Genomic DNA, 24,044 nt, shown 5'->3' on the forward strand with positions numbered 1-24,044 from the left:
ACTGCATTGTTAATGTATCATCTTAACTACACAGCCAACTTGCCTGCATGAACAAGTAGAAACCAGACGATAGGACTATAGCAACTTTCTTGAAAGAGAAAAGAATCAACTTTTATGCTTGAAGTATACACCATTTTGCCTAAAAATGAAAGCCAATCTTGTCAAAGGGAAAGAATCAGATTATACCAACGAGGATGGGATTCGAACCCATGCATGCAGAGCACAATGGATTAGCAGTCAATTGCCTTAACCACTCGGCCACCTCATCTACATGACCAAGTCTAAATTAGGAGGTACGATCTCATGAGGATTTTAAGCTGTCAGGGTGTTTTTGCTGAAGATTGTATAAAGGCTTTTGGCAGTGTGGCCTCATCTCATCTCCTAGAGTATCTATTGTCTAAAGTTAGATTAGGACAAACCTTATCAGAAATGAACCAGTGCAAAGGGTTTTAATAGCAACTTATCAATCATTCCTAATTGTTTCTACTTTTGGCACTGCAGTGGCATTCTTTCAATTCTGTCTCATGACTGGGAAGCAAAACAAGTCCCAATTTCCAGCTGTGATAAAAGATGGATCATTTAATTATGGAACTTCAAATCCCAAGCCCTTGTTCTCGATACAGCTTCTGTCGCATTCTGCAAATTTGTCATGGTCCTATTCGAGAATGCTCTTCAAAAAATACTCGGTTTCTTAATTGCCATGACTGAGAGCGACATCTTATTCAATGCTTCTGCTGTGCGTGGAATGGAACTGAAGCTCAATGTTGTTTTGCTCAATTAACCACTTGAAATTATCGATTAGTGACTAAATCTTCCCTGGCTTTCCCGTCCTCACCAGCTTGTGGTGCTGTGGCTTAGTTTGTTAAAGCGCCTGTCTAGTAAACAGGAGATCCTGAATTCAAATTTCAGCAGTGCCTTCTTTTCATCTTCTCAGTATGAAGCTTTCTATCCTGATAGTGGGATAACATCAAATTGGCCTTTGCTAAGTCTCTGTGATAGTGCAATAGTGGGAGTAAGAATCTGCTATAAGTGCTAAAGAGGCAGAAATATGGAATCAAGCATGAAAAAAGTAAAACCAGTGGATTTTATTTTACTATTTTGAAATGCCTCCTCCTTACGTATCTGACTCTCTAAGCAAAGTTTGATAGCAGCCTTCTTGAATGGTAGAAGATTTAAACTTTCATGTTTGAAGAATTCATTGCTTGGGCAGAAAATAAAACCTTGAGCTGGAAACTTAAAAGAATCAGAAAAGAAATAGGACAGATTGAATTCAAAGCCATGCATGCATAGCTCAATCTCTTAACTGCATTGTTAATGTATCATCTTAACTACACAGCCAACTTGCCTGCATGAACAAGTAGAAACCAGAAGATAGGACTATAGCAGCTTTCTTGAAAGAGAAAAGAATCAACTTTCATGCTTGAAGTATACACCATTTTGCCTAAAAATAAAAGCCAATCTTGTCAAAGGGAAAGAATCAGATTATATCAACGAGGATGGGATTCAAACCCATGCGTGCAGAGCACAATGGATTAGCAGTCCATCGCCTTAACCACTCGGCCACCTCGTGTACATGACAAAGTCTAAATTAGGAGGTAAGATCTCATGAGGATTTTAAGCTGTCAGGGTGTTTTTGCTGAAGATTGTATAAAGGCTTTTGGCAGTGTGGCCTCATCTCATCTCCTAGAGTATCTATTGTCTAAAGTTAGATTAGGACAAACCTTATCAGAAATGAACCAGTGCAATGGGTTTTAATAGCAACTTATCGATCATTCTCAATTGTTTCTACTTTTGGCACTGCAGTGGCATTCTTTCAATCTGTCTATTCTGTCTCATGACTGGGAATCAAAACAAGTCCCAATTTCCAGCTGTGATAAAAGATGGATCATTTAATTATGGAACTTCAAATCCCAAGCCCTTGTCCTTGATACAGCTTCTGTCGCATTCTGCAAATTTGTCATTGTCCTTTTCGAGAATGCTCTTCAAAAATGACTTAGTTTCTTAATTGCCATGACTGAGAGCGACATCTTATTCAATGCTTCTGCTGTGCGTGGAATGGAACTGAAGCTCAATGTTGTTTTGCTCAATTAACCACTTGAAATTATCGATTAGTTACTAAATCTTCCCTGGCTTTCCCATCCTCATCAGCTTGTGGTGCTGTGGCTTAGTTGGTTAAAGCACCTGTCTAGTAAACAGGAGATCCTGAGTTCAAATCTCTGCAGTGCCTTCTTTTCATCTTCTCAGTATGAAGCTTTCTATCCTCATATTGGGATAACATCAAATTGGCCTTTTGCTAATTCTCTGTGATAGTGCAATAGTGGGAGTAAGAATCTGCTATAAGTGCTAAAGAGGAAGAAAGATGGAATCAAGCATGAAAAAAGTAAAACCAGTGGATTTTATTTTACTATTTTGAAATGCCTCCTCCTTACGTATCTGACTCTCTAAGCAAAGTTTGATAGCAGCCTTCTTGAATGGTAGAAGATTTAAACTTTCATGTTTGAAGAATTCATTGCTTGGGCAGAAAATAAAACCTTGAGCTGGAAACTTAAAAGAATCAGAAAAGAAATAGGACAGATTGAATTCAAAGCCATGCATGCATAGCTCAATCTCTTAACTGCATTGTTAATGTATCATCTTAACTACACAGCCAACTTGCCTGCATGAACATGTAGAAACCAGACGATAGGACTATAGCAGCTTTCTTGAAAGAGAAAAGATTCAACTTTCATGCTTGAAGTATACACCATTTTGCCTAAAAATAAAAGCCAATCTTGTCAAAAGGAAAGAATCAGATTATACCAACGAGGATGGGATTCAAACCCATGCATGCAGAGCACAATGGTTTAGCAGTCAATTGCCTTAACCACTCGGCCACCTCGTCTACATGACCAAGTCTAAATTAGGAGGTACGATCTCATGAGGATTTTAAGCTGTCAGGGTGTTTTTGCTGAAGATTGTATAAAAGCTTTTGGCAGTGTGGCCTCATCTCATCTCCTAGAGTATCTATTGTCTAAAGTTAGATTAGGACAAACCTTATCAGAAATGAACCAGTGCAAAGGGTTTTAATAGCAACTTATCAATCAATCCTAATTGTTTCTACTTTTGGCACTGCAGTGGCATTCTTTCAATTCTGTCTCATGACTGGGAAGCAAAACAAGTCCCAATTTCCAGCTGTGATAAAAGATGGATCATTTAATTATGGAACTTCAAATCCCAAGCCCTTGTTCTCGATACAACTTCTGTCGCATTCTGCAAATTTGTCATGGTCCTATTCGAGAATGCTCTTCAAAAAATACTCGGTTTCTTAATTGCCATGACTGAGAGCGACATCTTATTCAATGCTTCTGCTGTGCGTGGAATGGAACTGAAGCTCAATGTTGTTTTGCTCAATTAACCACTTGAAATTATCGATTAGTGACTAAATCTTCCCTGGCTTTCCCGTCCTCACCAGCTTGTGGTGCTGTGGCTTAGATGGTTAAAGCGCCTGTCTAGTAAACAGGAGATCCTGAATTCAAATTTCAGCAGTGCCTTCTTTTCATCTTCTCAGTATGAAGCTTTCTATCCTCATAGTGGGATAACATCAAATTGGCCTTTGCTAAGTCTCTGTGATAGTGCAATAGTGGGAGTAAGAATCTGCTATAAGTGCTAAAGAGGAAGAAAGATGGAATCAAGCATGAAAAAAGTGAAACCAGAGGATTTTATTTTACTATTTTGAAATGCTTCCTCCTTACGTATCTGACTCTCTAAGCAAAGTTTGATAGCAGCCTTCTTGAATGGTAGAAGATTTAAACTTTCATGTTTGAAGAATTCATTGCTTGGGCAGAAAATAAAACCTTGAGCTGGAAACTTAAAAGAATCAGAAAAGAAATAGGACAGATTGAGTTCAAAGCCATGCATGCATAGCTCAATCTCTTAACTGCATTGTTAATGTATCATCTTAACTACACAGCCAACTTGCCTGCATGAACAAGTAGAAACCAGACGATAGGACTATAGCAGCTTTCTTGAAAGAGAAAAGAATCAACTTTCATGCTTGAAGTATACACCATTTTGCCTAAAAATGAAAGCCAATCTTGTCAAAGGGAAAGAATCAGATTATACCAACGAGGATGGGATTCGAACCCATGCATGCAGAGCACAATGGATTAGCAGTCAATTGCCTTAACCACTCGGCCACCTCGTCTACATGACCAAGTCTAAATTAGGAGGTACGATCTCATGAGGATTTTAAGCTGTCAGGGTGTTTTTGCTGAAGATTGTATAAAGGCTTTTGGCAGTGTGGCCTCATCTCATCTCCTAGAGTATCTATTGTCTAAAGTTAGATTAGGACAAACCTTATCAGAAATGAACCAGTGCAAAGGGTTTTAATAGCAACTTATCAATCATTCCTAATTGTTTCTACTTTTGGCACTGCAGTGGCATTCTTTCAATTCTGTCTCATGACTGGGAAGCAAAACAAGTCCCAATTTCCAGCTGTGATAAAAGATGGATCATTTAATTATGGAACTTCAAATCCCAAGCCCTTGTTCTCGATACAGCTTCTGTCGCATTCTGCAAATTTGTCATGGTCCTATTCGAGAATGCTCTTCAAAAAATACTCGGTTTCTTAATTGCCATGACTGAGAGCGACATCTTATTCAATGCTTCTGCTGTGCGTGGAATGGAACTGAAGCTCAATGTTGTTTTGCTCAATTAACCACTTGAAATTATCGATTAGTGACTAAATCTTCCCTGGCTTTCCCGTCCTCACCAGCTTGTGGTGCTGTGGCTTAGTTGGTTAAAGCGCCTGTCTAGTAAACAGGAGATCCTGAATTCAAATTTCAGCAGTGCCTTCTTTTCATCTTCTCAGTATGAAGCTTTCTATCCTCATAGTGGGATAACATCAAATTGGCCTTTGCTAAGTCTCTGTGATAGTGCAATAGTGGGAGTAAGAATCTGCTATAAGTGCTAAAGAGGAAGAAATATGGAATCAAGCATGAAAAAAGTAAAACCAGTGGATTTTATTTTACTATTTTGAAATGCCTCCTCCTTACGTATCTGACTCTCTAAGCAAAGTTTGATAGCAGCCTTCTTGAATGGTAGAAGATTTAAACTTTCATGTTTGAAGAATTCATTGCTTGGGCAGAAAATAAAACCTTGAGCTGGAAACTTAAAAGAATCAAAAAAGAAATAGGACAGATTGAATTCAAAGCCATGCATGCATAGCTCAATCTCTTAACTGCATTGTTAATGTATCATCTTAACTACACAGCCAACTTGCCTGCATAAACAAGTAGAAACCAGAAGATAGGACTATAGCAGCTTTCTTGAAAGAGAAAAGAATCAACTTTCATGCTTGAAGTATACACCATTTTGCCTAAAAATGAAAGCCAATCTTGTCAAAGGGAAAGAATCAGATTATATCAACGAGGATGGGATTCAAACCCATGCGTGCAGAGCACAATGGATTAGCAGTCCATCGCCTTAACCACTCGGCCACCTCGTGTACATGACAAAGTCTAAATTAGGAGGTAAGATCTCATGAGGATTTTAAGCTGTCAGGGTGTTTTTGCTGAAGATTGTATAAAGGCTTTTGGCAGTGTGGCCTCATCTCATCTCCCAGAGTATCTATTGTCTAAAGTTAGATTAGGACAAACCTTATCCGAAATGAACCAGTGCAAAGGGTTTTAATAGCAACTTATCAATCATTCCTAATTGTTTCTACTTTTCGCACTGCAGTGGCATTCTTTCAATTCTGTCTCATGACTGGGAAGCAAAACAAGTCCCAATTTCCAGCTGTGATAAAAGATGGATCATTTAATTATGGAACTTCAAATCCCAAGCCCTTGTTCTCGATACAGCTTCTGTCGCATTCTGCAAATTTGTCATGGTCCTTTTCGAAAATTCTCTTCAAAAAATACTCGGTTTCTTAATTGCCATGACTGAGAGCGACATCTTATTCAATGCTTCTGCTGTGCATGGAATGGAACTGAAGCTCAATGTTGTTTTGCTCAATTAACCACTTGAAATTATCGATTAGTGACTAAATCTTCCCTGGCTTCCCCGTCCTCACCAGCTTGTGATGCAGTGGCTTAGTTGGTTAAAGCGCCTGTCTAGTAAACAGGAGATCCTGAGTTCAAATTTCAGCAGTGCCTTCTTTTTATCTTCTCAGTATGAAGCTTTCTATACTCATAGTGGGATAACATCAAATTGGCCTTTGCTAAGTCTCTGTGATAGTGCAATATTGGGAGTAAGAATCTGCTATAAGTGCTAAAGAGGAAGAAAGATGGAATCAAGCATGAAAAAAGTGAAACCAGAGGATTTGATTTTACTATTTTGAAATGCCTCCTCCTTACGTATCTGACTCTCTAAGCAAAGTTTGATAGCAGCCTTCTTGAATGGTAGAAGATTTAAACTTTCATGTTTGAAGAATTCATTGCTTGGGCAGAAAATAAAACCTTGAGCTGGAAACTTAAAAGAATCAGAAAAGAAATAGGACAGATTGAGTTCAAAGCCATGCATGCATAGCTCAATCTCTTAACTGCATTGTTAATGTATCATCTTAACTACACAGCCAACTTGCCTGCATGAACAAGTAGAAACCAGACAATAGGACTATAGCAGCTTTCTTGAAAGAGAAAAGAATCAACTTTCATGCTTGAAGTATACACCATTTTGCCTAAAAATGAAAGCCAATCTTGTCAAAGGGAAAGAATCAGATTATACCAACGAGGATGGGATTCGAACCCATGCATGCAGAGCACAATGGATTAGCAGTCAATTGCCTTAACCACTCGGCCACCTCATCTACATGACCAAGTCTAAATTAGGAGGTACGATCTCATGAGGATTTTAAGCTGTCAGGGTGTTTTTGCTGAAGATTGTATAAAGGCTTTTGGCAGTGTGGCCTCATCTCATCTCCTAGAGTATCTATTGTCTAAAGTTAGATTAGGACAAACCTTATCAGAAATGAACCAGTGCAAAGGGTTTTAATAGCAACTTATCAATCATTCCTAATTGTTTCTACTTTTGGCACTGCAGTGGCATTCTTTCAATTCTGTCTCATGACTGGGAAGCAAAACAAGTCCCAATTTCCAGCTGTGATAAAAGATGGATCATTTAATTATGGAACTTCAAATCCCAAGCCCTTGTTCTCGATACAGCTTCTGTCGCATTCTGCAAATTTGTCATGGTTCTATTCGAGAATGCTCTTCAAAAAATACTCGGTTTCTTAATTGCCATGACTGAGAGCGACATCTTATTCAATGCTTCTGCTGTGCGTGGAATGGAACTGAAGCTCAATGTTGTTTTGCTCAATTAACCACTTGAAATTATCGATTAGTGACTAAATCTTCCCTGGCTTTCCCGTCCTCACCAGCTTGTGGTGCTGTGGCTTAGTTGGTTAAAGCGCCTGTCTAGTAAACAGGAGATCCTGAATTCAGATTTCAGCAGTGCCTTCTTTTCATCTTCTCAGTATGAAGCTTTCTATCCTCATAGTGGGATAACATCAAATTGGCCTTTGCTAAGTCTCTGTGATAGTGCAATAGTGGGAGTAAGAATCTGCTATAAGTGCTAAAGAGGAAGAAATATGGAATCAAGCATGAAAAAAGTAAAACCAGTGGATTTTATTTTACTATTTTGAAATGCCTCCTCCTTACGTATCTGACTCTCTAAGCAAAGTTTGATAGCAGCCTTCTTGAATGGTAGAAGATTTAAACTTTCATGTTTGAAGAATTCATTGCTTGGGCAGAAAATAAAACCTTGAGCTGGAAACTTAAAAGAATCAGAAAAGAAATAGGACAGATTGAATTCAAAGCCATGCATGCATAGCTCAATCTCTTAACTGCATTGTTAATGTATCATCTTAACTACACAGCCAACTTGCCTGCATGAACAAGTAGAAACCAGAAGATAGGACTATAGCAGCTTTCTTGAAAGAGAAAAGAATCAACTTTCATGCTTGAATTATACACCATTTTGCTTAAAAATGAAAGCCAATCTTGTCAAAGGGAAAGACTCAGATTATACAGACAAGGATGGGATTCAAACCCATGCATGCAGAGCACAATGGATTAGCAGTCCATCGCCTTAACCACTCAGCCACCTCGTCTGCATGACCAAGATTAGATTAGGAGGTAAGATCTCATGAGGATTTTAAGCTGTCAGGGTGTTTTTACTGAAGATTGTATAAAGGCTTTTGGCAGTGTGGCCTCATCTCATCTCCTAGAGTATCTATTGTCTAAAGTTAGATTAGGACAAACCTTATCAGAAATGAACCAGTGCAAAGGGTTTTAATAGCAACTTATCAATCATTCCTAATTGTTTCTACTTTTGGCACTGCAGTGGCATTCTTTCAATCTGTGTATTCTGTCTCATGACTGGGAAGCAAAACAAGTCCCAATTTCCAGCTGTGATAAAAGATGGATCATTTAATTATGGAACTTCAAATCCCAAGCCCTTGTTCTCGATACAGCTTCTGTCGCATTCTGCAAATTTGTCATGGTCCTATTCGAGAATGCTCTTCAAAAAATACTCGGTTTCTTAATTGCCATGACTGAGAGCGACATCTTATTCAATGCTTCTGCTGTGCGTGGAATGGAACTGAAGCTCAATGTTGTTTTGCTCAATTAACCACTTGAAATTATCGATTAGTGACTAAATCTTCCCTGGCTTTCCCATCCTTACCAGCTTGTGATGCAGTGGCTTAGTTGGTTAAAGCGCCTGTCTAGTAAACAGGAGATCCTGAGTTCAAATTTCAGCAGTGCCTTCTTTTCATCTTCTCAGTATGAAGCTTTCTATCCTCATAGTGGGACAACATCAAATTGGCCTTTGCTAAGTCTCTGTGATAGTGCAATAGTGGGAGTAAGAATCTACTATCAGTGCTAAAGAGGAAGAAAGATGGAATCAAGCATGAAAAAAGTAAAACCAGTGGATTTTATTTTACTATTTTGAAATGCCTCCTCCTTACGTATCTGACTCTCTAAGCAAAGTTTGATAGCAGCCTTCTTGAATGGTAGAAGATTTAAACTTTCATGTTTGAAGAATTCATTGCTTGGGCAGAAAATAAAACCTTGAGCTGGAAACTTAAAAGAATCAGAAAAGAAATAGGACAGATTGAATTCAAAGCCATGCATGCATAGCTCAATCTCTTAACTGCATTGTTAATGTATCATCTTAACTACACAGCCAACTTGCTTGCATGAACATGTAGAAACCAGACGATAGGACTATAGCAGCTTTCTTGAAAGACAAAAGAATCAACTTTCATGCTTGAAGTATACACCATTTTGCCTAAAAATGAAAGCCAATCTTGTCAAAGGGAAAGAAGCAGATTATACCGACGAGGATGGGATTCGAACCCATGCATGCATAGCACAATGGATTAGCAGTCCATCGCCTTAACCACTCAACCACCTCGTCTACATGACCAAGTTCAAATTAGGAGGTAAGATCTCATGAGGATTTTAAGCTGTCAGGGTGTTTTTACTGAAGATTGTATAAAGGCTTTTGGCAGTGTGGCCTCATCTCATCTCCTAGAGTATCTATTGTCTAAAGTTAGATTAGGACAAACCTTATCAGAAATGATCCAGTGCAAAGGGTTTTAATAGCAACTTATCAATCATTCCTAATTGTTTCTACTTTTGGCACTGCAGTGGCATTCTTTCAATCTGTCTATTCTGTCTCATGACTGGGAAGCAAAACAAGTCCCAATTTCCAGCTGTGATAAAAGATGGATCATTTAATTATGGAACTTCAAATCCCAAGCCCTTGTTCTCGCTACAGCTTCTGTCGCATTCTGCAAATTTGTCATGGTCCTTTTCGAGAATGCTCTTCAAAAAATACTCAGTTTCTTAATTGCCATGACTGAGAGCGACATCTTATTCAATGCTTCTGCTGTGCGTGGAATGGAACTGAAGCTCAATGTTGTTTTGCTCAATTAACCACTTGAAATTATCGATTAGTGACTAAATATTCCCTGGCTTTCCTGTCCTCACCAGCTTGTGGTGCTGTGTCTTTGTTGGTTAAAGCACCTGTCTAGTAAACAGGAGATCCTGAGTTCACATTTCAGCAGTGCCTTCTTTTCATCTTCTCATTATGAAGCTTTCTATCCTCATAGTGGGACAACATCAAATTGGCCTTTGCTAAGTCTCTGTGATAGTGCAATAGTGGGAGTAAGAATCTGCTATAAGTGCTAAAGAGGAAGAAAGATGGGATCAAGCATGAAAAAAGTAAAACCAGTGGATTCTATTTTACTATTTTGAAATGCCTCCTCCTTACGTATCTGACTCTCTAAGCAAAGTTTGATAGCAGCCTTCTTGAATGGTAGAAGATTTAAACTTTCATGTTTGAAGAATTCATTGCTTGGGCAGAAAATAAAACCTTGAGCTGGAAACTTAAAAGAATCAGAAAAGAAATAGGACAGATTGAATTCAAAGCCATGCATGCATAGCTCAATCTCTTAATTGCATTGTTAATGTATCATCTTAACTACACAGCCAACTTGCCTGCATGAACATGTAGAAACCAGACGATAGGACTATAGCAGCTTTCTTGAAAGAGAAAAGAATCAACTTTCATGCTTGAAGTATATACCATTTTGCCTAAAAATGAAAGCCAATCTTGTCAAACGGAAAGAAGCAGATTATGACGACGAGGATGGGATTCGAACCCATGCATGCAGAGCACAATGGATTAGCAGTCCATCGCCTTAACCACTCAACCACCTCGTCTACATGACTAAGTTTAAATTAGGAGGTAAGATCTCATGAGGATTTTAAGCTGTCAGGGTGTTTTTACTGAAGATTGTATAAAGGCTTTTGGCAGTGTGGCCTCATCTCATCTCCTAGAGTATCTATTGTCTAAAGTTAGATTAGGACAAACCTTATCAGAAATGATCCAGTGCAAAGGGTTTTAATAGCAACTTATCAATCATTCCTAATTGTTTCTACTTTTGGCACTGCAGTGGCATTCTTTCAATCTGTCTATTCTGTCTCATGACTGGGAAGCAAAACAAGTCCCAATTTCCAGCTGTGATAAAAGATGGATCATTTAATTATGGAACTTCAAATCCCAAGCCCTTGTTCTCGATACTGCTTCTGTCGCATTCTGCAAATTTGTCATGGTCCTTTTCGAGAATGCTCTTCAAAAAATATTCGGTTTCTTAATTGCCATGACTGAGAGCGACATCTTATTCAATGCTTCTGCTGTGCGTGGAATGGAACTGAAGCTCAATGTTGTTTTGCTCAATTAACCACTTGAAATTATCGATTAGTGACTAAATCTTCCCTGGCTTTTCCGTCCTCACCAGCTTGTGGTGCTGTGTCTTAGTTGGTTAAAGCGCCTGTCTAGTAAACAGGAGATCCTGAGTTCAAATTTCAGCAGTGCCTTCTTTTCATCTTCTCAGTATGAAGCTTTCTATCCTCACAGTGGGACAACATCAAATTGGCCTTTGCTAATTCTCTGTGATAGTGCAATAGTGGGAGTAAGAATCTGCTATAAGTGCTAAAGAGGAAGAAAGATGGAATCAAGCATGAAAAAAGTAAAACGAGTGGATTTTATTTTACTATTTTGAAATGCCTCCTCCTTACGTATCTGACTCTCTAAGCAAAGTTTGATAGCAGCCTTCTTGAATGGTAGAAGATTTAAACTTTCATGTTTGAAGAATTCATTGCTTGGGCAGAAAATAAAACCTTGAGCTGGAAACTTAAAAGAATCAGAAAAGAAATAGGACAGATTGAATTCAAAGCCATGCATGCATAGCTCAATCTCTTAACTGCATTGTTAATGTATCATCTTAACTACACAGCCAACTTGCCTGCATGAACATGTAGAAACCAGACGATAGGACTATAGCAGCTTTCTTGAAAAAGAAAAGAATCAACTTTCATGCTTGAAGTATACACCATTTTGCCTAAAAATGAAAGCCAATCTTTTCATAGGGAAAGAAGCAGATTGTACCGACAAGGATGGGATTCGAACCCATGCATGCAGAGCACAGTGGATTAGCAGTCCATCGCCTTAACCACTCGGCCACCTCGTCTACATTACCAAGTTTAAATTAGGAGGTAAGATCTCATGAGGATTTTAAGCTGTCAGGGTGTTTTTACTGAAGATTGTATAAAGGCTTTTGGCAGTGTGGCCTCATCTCATCTCCTAGAGTATCTATTGTCTAAAGTTAGATTAGGACAAACCTTATCAGAAATGAACCAGTGCAAAGGGTTTTAATAGCAACTTATCAATCATTCCTAATTGTTTCTACTTTTGGCACTGCAGTGGCATTCTTTCAATCTGTCTATTCTGCCTCATGACTGGGAAGCAAAACAAGTCCCAATTTCCAGCTGTGATAAAAGATGGATCATTTAATTATGGAACTTCAAATCCCAAGCCCTTGTTCTCGATACAGCTTCTGTCGCATTCTGCAAATTTGTCATGGTCCTTTTCGAGAATGCTCTTCAAAAAATACTCGGTTTCTTAATTGCCATGACTGAGAGCGACATCTTATTCAATGCTTCTGCTGTGCGTGGAATGGAACTGAAGCTCAATGTTGTTTTGCTCAATTAACCACTTGAAATTATCGATTAGTGACTAAATCTTCCCTGGCTTTCCTGTCCTCACCAGCTTGTGGTGCTGTGTCTTAGTTGGTTAAAGCGCCTGTCTAGTAAACAGGAGATCCTGAGTTCAAATTTCAGCAGTGCCTTCTTTTCATCTTCTCAGTATGAAGCTTTCTATCCTCATAGTGGGACAACATCAAATTGGCCTTTGCTAATTCTCTGTGATAGTGCAATAGTGGGAGTAAGAATCTGCTATAAGTGCTAAAGAGGAAGAAAGATGGAATCAAGCATGAAAAAAGTAAAACGAGTGGATTTTATTTTACTATTTTGAAATGCCTCCTCCTTACGTATCTGACTCTCTAAGCAAAGTTTGATAGCAGCTTTCTTGAATGGTAGAAGATTTAAACTTTCATGTTTGAAGAATTCATTGCTTGGGCAGAAAATAAAACCTTGAGCTGGAAACTTAAAAGAATCAGAAAAGAAATAGGACAGATTGAATTCAAAGCCATGCATGCATAGCTCAATCTCTTAACTGCATTGTTAATGTATCATCTTAACTACACAGCCAACTTGCCTGCATGAACATGTAGAAACCAGACGATAGGACTATAGCAGCTTTCTTGAAAGAGAAAAGAATCAACTTTCATGCTTGAAGTATACACCATTTTGCCTAAAAATGAAAGCCAGTCTTTTCATAGGGAAAGAAGCAGATTATACCCACGAGGATGGGATTCGAACCCATGCATGCAGAGCACAATGGATTAGCAGTCCATCGCCTTAACCACTCGACCACCTCGTCTACATGACCAAGTTTAAATTAGGAGGTAAGATCTCATGAGGATTTTAAGCTGTCAGGGTGTTTTTACTGAAGATTGTATAAAGGCTTTTGGCAGTGTGGCCTCATCTCATCTCCTAGAGTATCTATTGTCTAAAGTTAGATTAGGACAAACCTTATCAGAAATGAACCAGTGCAAAGGGTTTTAATAGCAACTTATCAATCATTCCTAATTGTTTCTACTTTTGGCACTGCAGTGGCATTCTTTCAATTCGTCTATTCTGTCTCATGACTGGGAAGCAAAACAAGTCCCAATTTCCAGCTGTGATAAAAGATGGATCATTTAATTATGGAACTTCAAATCCCAAGCCCTTGTTCTCGATACAGCTTCTGTCGCATTCTGCAAATTTGTCATGGTCCTTTTCGAGAATGCTCTTCAAAAAATACTCGGTTTCTTAATTGCCATGACTGAGAGCGACATCTTATTCAATGCTTTTGCTGTGCGTGGAATGGAACTGAAGCTCAATGTTGTTTTGCTCAATTAACCACTTGAAATTATCGATTAGTGACTAAATCTTCCCTGGCTTTCCCGTCCTCACCAGCTTGTGGTGCTGTGTCTTAGTTGGTTAAAGCGCCTGTCTAGTAAACAGGAGATCCTGAGTTCTAATTTCAGCAGTGCCTTCATTTCATCTTCTCAGTATGAAGCTTTCTATCCTCAAAGTGGGACAACATCAAATTGGCCTTTGCTAAGTCTCTGTGATAGTGCAATAGTGGGAGTAAGAATCTGCTATAAGTGCTAAAGAGGAAGAAAGATGGAATCAAGCATGAAAAAAGTAAAACCAGTGGATTTTATTTTACTATTTTGAAATGGCTCCTCCTTACGTATCTGACTCTCTAAGCAAAGTTTGATAGCAGCCTTCTTGAATGGTAGAAGATTTAAACTTTCATGTTTGAAGAATTCATTGCTTGGGCAGAAAATAAAACCTTGAGCTGGAAACTTAAAAGAATCAGAAAAGAAATAGGACAGATTGAATTCAAAGCCATGCATGCATAGCTCAATCTCTTAACTGCATTGTTAATGTATCATCTTAACTACACAGCCAACTTTCTTACATGAACATGTAGAAACCAGACGATAGGACTATAGCAGCTTTCTTGAAAGAGAAAAGAATCAACTTTCATGCTTGAAGTATACACCATTTTGCCTAAAAATGAAAGCCAATTTTGTCAAAGGGAAAGAAGCAGATTATACCGACGAGGATGGGATTCAAACCGATGCATGCAGAGCACAATGGATTAGCAGTCCATCGCCTTAACCACTCGGCCACCTCGTCTACATTACCAAGTTTAAATTAGGAGGTAAGATCTCATGAGGATTTTAAGCTGTCAGGGTGTTTTTACTGAAGATTGTATAAAGGCTTTTGGCAGTGTGGCCTCATCTCATCTCCTAGAGTATCTATTGTCTAAAGTTAGATTAGGACAAACCTTATCAGAAATGAACCAGTGCAAAGGGTTTTAATAGCAACTTATCAATCATTCCTAATTGTTTCTACTTTTGGCACTGCAGTGGCATTCTTTCAATCTGTCTATTCTGTCTCATGATTGGGAAGCAAAACAAGTCCCAATTTCCAGCTGTGATAAAAGATGGATCATTTAATTATGGAACTTCAAATCCCAAGCCCTTGTTCTCGCTACAGCTTCTGTCGCATTCTGCAAATTTGTCATGGTCCTTTTCGAGAATGCTCTTCAAAAAATACTCGGTTTCTTAATTGCCATGACTGAGAGCGACATCTTATTCAATGCTTCTGCTGTGCGTGAAATGGAACTGAAGCTCAATGTTGCTTTGCTCAATTAACCACTTGAAATTATCGATTAGTGACTAAATCTTCCCTGGCTTTCCTGTGCTCACCAGCTTGTGGTGCTGTGTCTTTGTTGGTTAAAACACCTGTCTAGTAAACAGGAGATCCTGAGTTCAAATTTCAGCAGTGCCTTCTTTTCATCTTCTCAGTATGAAGCTTTCTATCCTCATAGTGGGACAACATCAAATTGGCCTTTGCTAAGTCTCTGTGATAGTGCAATAGTGGGAGTAAGAATCTGCTATAAGTGCTAAAGAGGAAGAAAGATGGAATCAAGCATGAAAAAAGTAAAACGAGTGGATTTTATTTTACTATTTTGAAATGCCTCCTCCTTACGTATCTGACTCTCTAAGCAAAGTTTGATAGCAGCCTTCTTGAATGGTAGAAGATTTAAACTTTCATGTTTGAAGAATTCATTGCTTGGGCAGAAAATAAAACCTTGAGCTGGAAACTTAAAAGAATCAGAAAAGAAATAGGACAGATTGAATTCAAAGCCATGCATGCATAGCTCAATCTCTTAACTGCATTGTTAATGTATCATCTTAACTACACAGCCAACTTGCCTGCATGAACATGTAGAAACCAGACGATAGGACTATAGCAGCTTTCTTGAAAGAGAAAAGAATCAACTTTCATGCTTGAAGTATACACCATTTTGCCTAAAAATGAAAGCCAATCTTGTCAAAGGGAAAGAAGCAGATTATACCGACGAGGATGGGATTCGAACCCATGCATGCAGAGCCCAAATGATTAGCAGTCCATCGCCTTAACGACTCGACCACCTCGTCTACATGACTAAGTTTAAATTAGGAGGTAAGATCTCATGAGGATTTTAAACTGTCAGGGTGTTTTTACTGAAGATTGTATAAAGGCGTTTGGCAGTGTGGCCTTATCGCATCTCCTAGAGTATCTATTGTCTAAAGTTAGATTAGGACAAACCTTATCAGAAATGAACCAGTGCAAAGGGTTTTAATAGCAACTTATCAATCATTCCTAATTGTTTCTACTTTTGGCACTGCAGTGGCATTCTTTCAATCTGTCTATTCTGTCTCATGACTGGGAAGCAAAACAAGTCCCAATTTCCAGCTGTGATAAAAGATGGATCATTTAATTATGGAACTTCAAATCCCAAGCCCTTTTTCTCGATACAGCTTCTGTCGCATTCTGCAAATTTGTCATGGTCCTTTTCGAGAATGCTCTTCAAAAAATACTCGGTTTCTTAATTGCCATGACTGAGAGCGACATCTTATTCAATGCTTCTGCTGTGCGTGGAATGGAACTGAAGCTCAATGTTGTTTTGCTCAATTAACCACTTGAAATTATCGATTAGTGACTAAATCTTCCCTGGCTTTCCCGTCCTCACCAGCTTGTGGTGCTGTGTCTTAGTTGGTTAAAGCGCCTGTCTAGTAAACAGGAGATCCTGAGTTCAAATTTCAGCAGTGCCTTCTTTACATCTTCTCAGTATGAAGCTTTCTATCCTCAAAGTGGGACAACATCAAATTGGCCTTTGCTAAGTCTCTGTGATAGTGCAATAGTGGGAGTAAGAATCTGCTATAAGTGCTAAAGAGGAAGAAAGATAGAATCAAGAATGAAAAAAGTAAAACCAGTGGATTTTATTTTACTATTTTGAAATGCCTCCTCCTTACGTATCTGACTCTCTAAGCAAAGTTTGATAGCAGCCTTCTTGAATGGTAGAAGATTTAAACTTTCATGTTTGAAGAATTTATTGCTTGGGCAGAAAATAAAACCTTGAGCTGGAAACTTAAAAGAATCAGAAAAGAAATAGGACAGATTGAATTCAAAGCCATGCATGCATAGCTCAATCTCTTAACTGCATTGTTAATGTATCATCTTAACTACGCAGCCAACTTGCCTGCATGAACATGTAGAATCCAGACGATAGTACTATAGCAGCTTTCTTGAAAGAGAAAAGAATCAACTTTCATGCTTGAAGTATACACCATTTTGCCTAAAAATGAAAGCCAATCTTGTCAAAGAGAAGGATGCAGATTATACCGACGAGGATGGGATGCAAACCCATGCATGCAGAGCACAATGGATTAGCAGTCCATAGCCTTAACCACTCGGCCACCTCGTCTACAAGACCAAGTTTAAATTAGGAGGTAAGATCTCATGAGGATTTTAAGCTGTCAGGGTGTTTTTGCTGAAGATTGTATAAAGGCTTTTGGCAGTGTGGCCTCATCTCATCTCCTAGAGTATCTATTGTCTAAAGTTAGATTAGGACAAACCTTATCAGAAATGAACCAGTGCAAAGGGTTTTAATAGCAACTTATCAATCATTCCTAATTGTTTCTACTTTTGGCACTGCAGTGGCATTCTTTCAATCTGTCTATTCTGTCTCATGACTGGGAAGCAAAACAAGTCCCAATTTCCAGCTGTGATAAAAGATGGATCATTTAATTATGGAACTTCAAATCGCAAGCCCTTGTTCTCGATACAGCTTCTGTCGCATTCTGCAAATTTGTCATGGTCCTTTTCGAGAATGCTCTTCAAAAAATACTCGGTTTCTTAATTGCCATGACTGAGAGCGACATCTTATTCAATGCTTCTGCTGTGCGTGGAATGGAACTGAAGCTCAATGTTGTTTTGCTCAATTAACCACTTGAAATTATCGATTAGTGACTAAATCTTCCCTGGCTTTCCCGTTCTCACTAGCTTGTGGTGCTGTGGCTTAGTTGGTTAAAGCGCCTGTCTAGTAAACAGGAGATCCTGAGTTCAAATCTCTGCAGTGCCTTCTTTTCATCTTCTCAGTATGAAGGTTTCTATCCTCATAGTGGGACAACATCAAATTGGTCTTTGCTAAGTCTCTGTGATAGTGGGAGTAAGAATCTGCAATAAGTGCTAAAGAGGAAGAAAGATGGAATCAAGCATGAAAAAAGTAAAACCAGTGGATTTTCTTTTACTATTTTGAAATGCCTCCTCCTTACGTATCTGACTCTCTAAGCAAAGTTTGATAGCAGCCTTCTTGAATGGTAGAAGATTTAAACTTTCATGTTTGAAGAATTCATTGCTTGGGCAGAAAATAAAACCTTGAGCTGGAAACTTAAAAGAATCAGAAAAGAAATAGGACAGATTGAATTCAAAGCCATGCATGCAACATTAAATTGGCCTTTGCTAAGTCTCTGTGATAGTGCAATAGTGGGAGTAAGAATCTGCTATAAGTGCTAAAGAGGAAGAAAGATGGAATCAAGAATGAAAAAAGTAAAACCAGTGGATTTTATTTTACTATTTTGAAATGCCTCCTCCTTACGTATCTGACTCTCTAAGCAAAGTTTGATAGCAGCCTTCTTGAATGGTAGAAGATTTAAACTTTCATGTTTGAAGAATTCATTGCTTGGGCAGAAAATAAAACCTTGAGCTGGAAACTTAAAAGAATCAGAAAAGAAATAGGACAGATTGAATTCAAAGCCATGCATGCATAGCTCAATCTCTTAACTGCATTGTTAATGTATCATCTTAACTACGCAGCCAACTTGCCTGCATGAACATGTAGAATCCAGACGATAGTACTATAGCAGCTTTCTTGAAAGAGAAAAGAATCAACTTTCATGCTTGAAGTATACACCATTTTGCCTAAAAATGAAAGCCAATCTTGTCAAAGGGAAGGAAGCAGATTATACCGACGAGGATGGGATGCAAACCCATGCATGCAGAGCACAATGGATTAGCAGTCCATAGCCTTAACCACTTGGCCACCTCGTCTACATGACCAAGTTTAAATTAGGAGGTAAGATCTCATGAGGATTTTAAGCTGTCAGGGTGTTTTTGCTGAAGATTGTATAAAGGCTTTTGGCAGTGTGGCCTCATCTCATCTCCTAGAGTATCTATTGTCTAAAGTTAGATTAGGACAAACCTTATCAGAAATGAACCAGTGCAAAGGGTTTTAATAGCAACTTATCAATCATTCCTAATTGTTTCTACTTTTGGCACTGCAGTGGCATTCTTTCAATCTGTCTATTCTGTCTCATGACTGGGAAGCAAAACAAGTCCCAATTTCCAGCTGTGATAAAAGATGGATCATTTAATTATGGAACTTCAAATCGCAAGCCCTTGTTCTCGATACAGCTTCTGTCGCATTCTGCAAATTTGTCATGGTCCTTTTCGAGAATGCTCTTCAAAAAATACTCGGTTTCTTAATTGCCATGACTGAGAGCGACATCTTATTCAATGCTTCTGCTGTGCGTGGAATGGAACTGAAGCTCAATGTTGTTTTGCTCAATTAACCACTTGAAATTATCGATTAGTGACTAAATCTTCCCTGGCTTTCCCGTTCTCACTAGCTTTTGGTGCTGTGGCTTAGTTGGTTAAAGCGCCTGTCTAGTAAACAGGAGATCCTGAGTTCAAATCTCTGCAGTGCCTTCTTTTCATCTTCTCAGTATGAAGCTTTCTATCCTCATAGTGGGACAACATCAAGTTGGCCTTTGCTAAGTCTCTGTGATAGTGGGAGTAAGAATCTGCTATAAGTGCTAAAGAGGAAGAAATGTGGAATCAAGCATGAAAAAAGTAAAACCAGTGGATTTTATTTTACTATTTTGAAATGCCTCCTCCTTACGTATCTGACTCTCTAAGCAAAGTTTGATAGCAGCCTTCTTGAATGGTAGAAGATTTAAACTTTCATGTTTGAAGAATTCATTGCTTGGGCAGAAAATAAAACCTTGAGCTGGAAACTTAAAAGAATCAGAAAAGAAATAGGACAGATTGAATTCAAAGCCATGCATGCAACATCAAATTGGCCTTTGCTAAGTCTCTGTGATAGTGCAATAGTGGGAGTAAGAATCTGCTATAAGTGCTAAAGAGGAAGAAAGATGGAATCAAGAATGAAAAAAGTAAAACCAGTGGATTTTATTTTACTATTTTGAAATGCCTCCTCCTTACGTATCTGACTCTCTAAGCAAAGTTTGATAGCAGCCTTCTTGAATGGTAGAAGATTTACACTTTCATGTTTGAAGAATTCATTGCTTGGGCAGAAAATAAAACCTTGAGCTGGAAACTTAAAAGAATCAGAAAAGAAATAGGACAGATTGAATTCAAAGCCATGCATGCATAGCTCAGTCTCTTAACTGCATTGTTAATGTATCATCTTAACTACGCAGCCAACTTGCCTGCATGAACATGTAAAAACCAGACGATAGTACTATAGCAGCTTTCTTGAAAGAGAAAAGAATCAACTTTCATGCTTGAAGTATACATCATTTTGCCTAAAATTGGAAGCCAATCTTGTCAAAGAGAAAGAAGCAGATTATACGGACGAGGATGGGATTCAAACCCATGCATGCAGAGCACAATGGATTAGCAGTCCATAGCCTTAACCACTCAGCCACCTCGTCTACATGACCAAGTTTAAATTAGGAGGTAAGATCTCATGAGGATTTTAAGCTGTCAGGGTGTTTTTGCTGAAGATTGTATAAAGGCTTTTGGCAGTGTGGCCTCATCTCATCTCCTAGAGTATCTATTGTCTAAAGTTAGATTAGGACAAACCTTATCAGAAATGAACCAGTGCAAAGGGTTTTAATAGCAACTTATCAATCATTCCTAATTGTTTCTACTTTTGGCACTGCAGTGGCATTCTTTCAATCTGTCTATTCTGTCTCATGACTGGGAAGCAAAACAAGTCCCAATTTCCAGCTGTGATAAAAGATGGATCATTTAATTATGGAACTTCAAATCCCAAGCCCTTGTTCTCGATACAGCTTCTGTCGCATTCTGCAAATTTGTCATGGTCCTTTTCGAGAATGCTCTTCAAAAAATACTCGGTTTCTTAATTGCCATGACTGAGAGCGACATCTTATTCAATGCTTCTGCTGTGCGTGGAATGGAACTGAAGCTCAATGTTGTTTTGCTCAATTAACCACTTGAAATTATCGATTAGTGACTAAATCTTCCCTGACTTTCCCGTCCTCACCAGCTTGTGGTGCTGTGGCTTAGTTGGTTAAAGCGCCTGTCTAGTAAACAGGAGATCCTGAGTTCAAATCTCAGCAGTGCCTTCTTTTCATCTTCTCAGTATGAAGCTTTCTATCCTCATAGTGGGACAACATCAAATTGGCCTTTGCTAAGTCTCTGTGATAGTGGGAGTAAGAATCTGCTATAAGTGCTAAAGAGGAAGAAAGATGGAATCAAGCATGAAAAAAGTAAAACCAGTGGATTTTATTTTACTATTTTGAAATGCCTCCTCCTTACGTATCTGACTCTCTAAGCAAAGTTTGATAGCAGCCTTCTTGAATGGTAGAAGATTTAAACTTTCATGTTTGAAGAATTCATTGCTTGGGCAGAAAATAAAACCTTGAGCTGGAAACTTAAAAGAATCAGAAAAGAAATAGGACAGATTGAATTCAAAGCCATGCATGCAACATCAAATTGGCCTTTGCTAAGTCTCTGTGATAGTGCAATAGTGGGAGTAAGAATCTGCTATAAGTGCTAAAGAGGAAGAAAGATGGAATCAAGCATGAAAAAAGTAAAACCAGTGGATTTTATTTTACTATTTTGAAATGCCTCCTCCTTACGTATCTGACTCTCTAAGCAAAGTTTGATAGCAGCCTTCTTGAATGGTAGAAGATTTAAACTTTCATGTTTGAAGAATTCATTGCTTGGGCAGAAAATAAAACCTTGAGCTGGAAACTTAAAAGAATCAGAAAAGAAATAGGACAGATTGAATTCAAATCCATGCATGCATAGCTCAATCTCTTAACTGCATTGTTAATGTATCATCTTAACTACGCAGCCAACTTGCCTGCATGAACATGTAGAAACCAGACGATAGTACTATAGCAGCTTTCTTGAAATATAGCAGCTTTCTTGAAAGAGAAAAGAATCAACTTTCATGCTTGAAGTATACACCATTTTGCCTAAAAATGAAAGCCAATCTTGTCAAAGGGAAAGAAGCAGATTATACCGATGAGGATGGGATTCGAACCCATGCATGCAGAGCACAATGGATTAGCAGTCCATCGCCTTAACCACTTGGCCCCCTCGTCTACATGACCAAGTTAAAATTAGGAGGTAAGATCTCTTGAGGATTTTTAGCTGTCAGGGTGTTTATGCTGAAGATTGTATAAAGGCTTTTGGCAGTGTGGCCTCATCTCATCTCCTAGGGTATCTATTGTCTAAAGTTAGATTAGGACAAACCTTATCAGAAATGAACCAGTGCAAAGGGTTTTAATAGCAACTTATCAATCATTCCTAATTGTTTCTACTTTTGGCACTGCAGTGGCATTCTTTCAATCTGTCTATTCTGTCTCATGACTGGGAAGCAAAACAAGTCCCAATTTCCAGCTGTGATAAAAGATGGATCATTTAATTATGGAACTTCAAATCCCAAGCCCTTGTTCTCGATACAGCTTCTGTCGCATTCTGCAAATTTGTCATGGTCCTTTTCGAGAATGCTCTTCAAAAAATACTCGGTTTCTTAATTGCCATGACTGAGAGCGACATCTTATTCAATGCTTCTGCTGTGCGTGGAATGGAACTGAAGCTCAATGTTGTTTTGCTCAATTAACCACTTGAAATTATCGATTAGTGACTAAATCTTCCCTGGCTTTCCCGTCCTCACCAGCTTGTGGTGCTGTGGCTTAGTTGGTTAAAGCGCCTGTCTAGTAAACAGGAGATCCTGAGTTCAAATCTCAGCAGTGCCTTCTTTTCATCTTCTCAGTATGAAGCTTTCTATCCTCATAGTGGGACAACATCAAATTGGCCTTTGCTAAGTCTCTGTGATAGTGGGAGTAAGAATCTGCTATAAGTGCTAAAGAGGAAGAAAGATGTAATCAAGCATGAAAAAAGTAAAACCAGTGGATTTTATTTTACTATTTTGAAATGCCTCCTCCTTACGTATCTGACTCTCTAAGCAAAGTTTGATAGCAGCCTTCTTGAATGGTAGAAGATTTAAACTTTCATGATTGAAGAATTCATTGCTTGGGCAGAAAATAAAACCTTGAGCTGGAAACTTAAAAGAATCAGAAAAGAAATAGGACAGATTGAATTCAAAGCCATGCATGCAACATCAAATTGGCCTTTGCTAAGTCTCTGTGATAGTGCAATAGTGGGAGTAAGAATCTGCTATAAGTGCTAAAGAGGAAGAAAGATGGAATCAAGAATGAAAAAAGTAAAACCAGTGGATTTTATTTTACTATTTTGAAATGCCTCCTCCTTACGTATCTGACTCTCTAAGCAAAGTTTGATAGCAGCCTTCTTGAATGGTAGAAGATTTACACTTTCATGTTTGAAGAATTCATTGCTTGGGCAGAAAATAAAACCTTGAGCTGGAAACTTAAAAGAATCAGAAAAGAAATAGGACAGATTGAATTCAAAGCCATGCATGCATAGCTCAATCTCTTAACTGCATTGTTAATGTATCATCTTAACTACGCAGCCAACTTGCCTGCATGAACATGTAGAAACCAGACGATAGTACTATAGCAGCTTTCTTGAAAGAGAAAAGAATCAACTTTCATGCTTGAAGTATACACCATATTGCCTAAAAATGAAAGCCAATCTTGTCAAAGGGAAAGAAGCAGATGACACCGACGAGGATGGGATTCGAACCCATGCATGCAGAGCACAAAGGATTAGCAGTCCATCGCCTTAACCACTCGGCCACCTCGTCTACATGACCAAGTTTAAATTAGGAGGTAAGATCTCATGAGGATTTTAAGCTGTCAGGGTGTTTTTGCTGAAGATTGTATAAAGGCTTTTGGCAGTGTGGCCTCATCTCATCTCCTAGAGTATCTATTGTCTAAAGTTAGATTAGGACAAACCTTATCAGAAATGAACCAGTGCAAAGGGTTTTAATAGCAACTTATCAATCATTCCTAATTGTTTCTACTTTTGGCACTGCAGTGGCATTCTTTCAATCTGTCTATTCTGTCTCAT

At 38.6% G+C, this 24,044-nt stretch overlaps 1 protein-coding gene and 24 non-coding genes across 25 annotated transcripts in view; 11 read left to right on the plus strand and 14 right to left on the minus strand.

Moving 5' to 3' along the window:
* LOC141160962 (dehydrogenase/reductase SDR family member 7B-like) overlaps positions 1-24,044 on the plus strand; it is a 146,551-nt gene that overhangs the window by 67,930 nt on the left and 54,577 nt on the right. The window lies entirely within an intron of this gene.
* On the minus strand, positions 187-268 carry TRNAS-GCU (transfer RNA serine (anticodon GCU)). Its single transcript has one exon. It is a non-coding gene; the product is annotated as a tRNA-Ser (tRNA).
* TRNAS-GCU (transfer RNA serine (anticodon GCU)) lies at positions 1,488-1,570 on the minus strand. Its single transcript has one exon. It is a non-coding gene; the product is annotated as a tRNA-Ser (tRNA).
* Positions 2,154-2,227, plus strand: TRNAT-AGU (transfer RNA threonine (anticodon AGU)). The gene has a single exon. It is a non-coding gene; the product is annotated as a tRNA-Thr (tRNA).
* On the plus strand, positions 3,457-3,530 carry TRNAT-AGU (transfer RNA threonine (anticodon AGU)). The gene has a single exon. It is a non-coding gene; the product is annotated as a tRNA-Thr (tRNA).
* TRNAS-GCU (transfer RNA serine (anticodon GCU)) lies at positions 4,102-4,183 on the minus strand. The gene has a single exon. It is a non-coding gene; the product is annotated as a tRNA-Ser (tRNA).
* On the plus strand, positions 4,759-4,832 carry TRNAT-AGU (transfer RNA threonine (anticodon AGU)). Its single transcript has one exon. It is a non-coding gene; the product is annotated as a tRNA-Thr (tRNA).
* Positions 5,403-5,485, minus strand: TRNAS-GCU (transfer RNA serine (anticodon GCU)). The gene has a single exon. It is a non-coding gene; the product is annotated as a tRNA-Ser (tRNA).
* TRNAS-GCU (transfer RNA serine (anticodon GCU)) lies at positions 6,706-6,787 on the minus strand. The gene has a single exon. It is a non-coding gene; the product is annotated as a tRNA-Ser (tRNA).
* Positions 8,008-8,089, minus strand: TRNAS-GCU (transfer RNA serine (anticodon GCU)). The gene has a single exon. It is a non-coding gene; the product is annotated as a tRNA-Ser (tRNA).
* On the minus strand, positions 9,318-9,399 carry TRNAS-GCU (transfer RNA serine (anticodon GCU)). The gene has a single exon. It is a non-coding gene; the product is annotated as a tRNA-Ser (tRNA).
* TRNAS-GCU (transfer RNA serine (anticodon GCU)) lies at positions 10,628-10,709 on the minus strand. Its single transcript has one exon. It is a non-coding gene; the product is annotated as a tRNA-Ser (tRNA).
* TRNAT-AGU (transfer RNA threonine (anticodon AGU)) lies at positions 11,293-11,366 on the plus strand. The gene has a single exon. It is a non-coding gene; the product is annotated as a tRNA-Thr (tRNA).
* Positions 11,938-12,019, minus strand: TRNAS-GCU (transfer RNA serine (anticodon GCU)). The gene has a single exon. It is a non-coding gene; the product is annotated as a tRNA-Ser (tRNA).
* On the plus strand, positions 12,603-12,676 carry TRNAT-AGU (transfer RNA threonine (anticodon AGU)). The gene has a single exon. It is a non-coding gene; the product is annotated as a tRNA-Thr (tRNA).
* On the minus strand, positions 13,248-13,329 carry TRNAS-GCU (transfer RNA serine (anticodon GCU)). Its single transcript has one exon. It is a non-coding gene; the product is annotated as a tRNA-Ser (tRNA).
* TRNAS-GCU (transfer RNA serine (anticodon GCU)) lies at positions 14,558-14,639 on the minus strand. The gene has a single exon. It is a non-coding gene; the product is annotated as a tRNA-Ser (tRNA).
* Positions 16,533-16,606, plus strand: TRNAT-AGU (transfer RNA threonine (anticodon AGU)). The gene has a single exon. It is a non-coding gene; the product is annotated as a tRNA-Thr (tRNA).
* TRNAS-GCU (transfer RNA serine (anticodon GCU)) lies at positions 17,178-17,259 on the minus strand. Its single transcript has one exon. It is a non-coding gene; the product is annotated as a tRNA-Ser (tRNA).
* On the plus strand, positions 17,843-17,916 carry TRNAT-AGU (transfer RNA threonine (anticodon AGU)). Its single transcript has one exon. It is a non-coding gene; the product is annotated as a tRNA-Thr (tRNA).
* Positions 19,468-19,541, plus strand: TRNAT-AGU (transfer RNA threonine (anticodon AGU)). Its single transcript has one exon. It is a non-coding gene; the product is annotated as a tRNA-Thr (tRNA).
* On the minus strand, positions 20,428-20,509 carry TRNAS-GCU (transfer RNA serine (anticodon GCU)). The gene has a single exon. It is a non-coding gene; the product is annotated as a tRNA-Ser (tRNA).
* Positions 21,093-21,166, plus strand: TRNAT-AGU (transfer RNA threonine (anticodon AGU)). The gene has a single exon. It is a non-coding gene; the product is annotated as a tRNA-Thr (tRNA).
* Positions 22,737-22,810, plus strand: TRNAT-AGU (transfer RNA threonine (anticodon AGU)). The gene has a single exon. It is a non-coding gene; the product is annotated as a tRNA-Thr (tRNA).
* TRNAS-GCU (transfer RNA serine (anticodon GCU)) lies at positions 23,697-23,778 on the minus strand. Its single transcript has one exon. It is a non-coding gene; the product is annotated as a tRNA-Ser (tRNA).

This window comes from Phyllobates terribilis, unplaced genomic scaffold, assembly GCF_046119375.1.
Source record: "Phyllobates terribilis strain yellow unplaced genomic scaffold, ASM4611937v1 Scaffold_9__5_contigs__length_417890890, whole genome shotgun sequence".
Classification (NCBI taxonomy): domain Eukaryota; kingdom Metazoa; phylum Chordata; class Amphibia; order Anura; family Dendrobatidae; genus Phyllobates; species Phyllobates terribilis.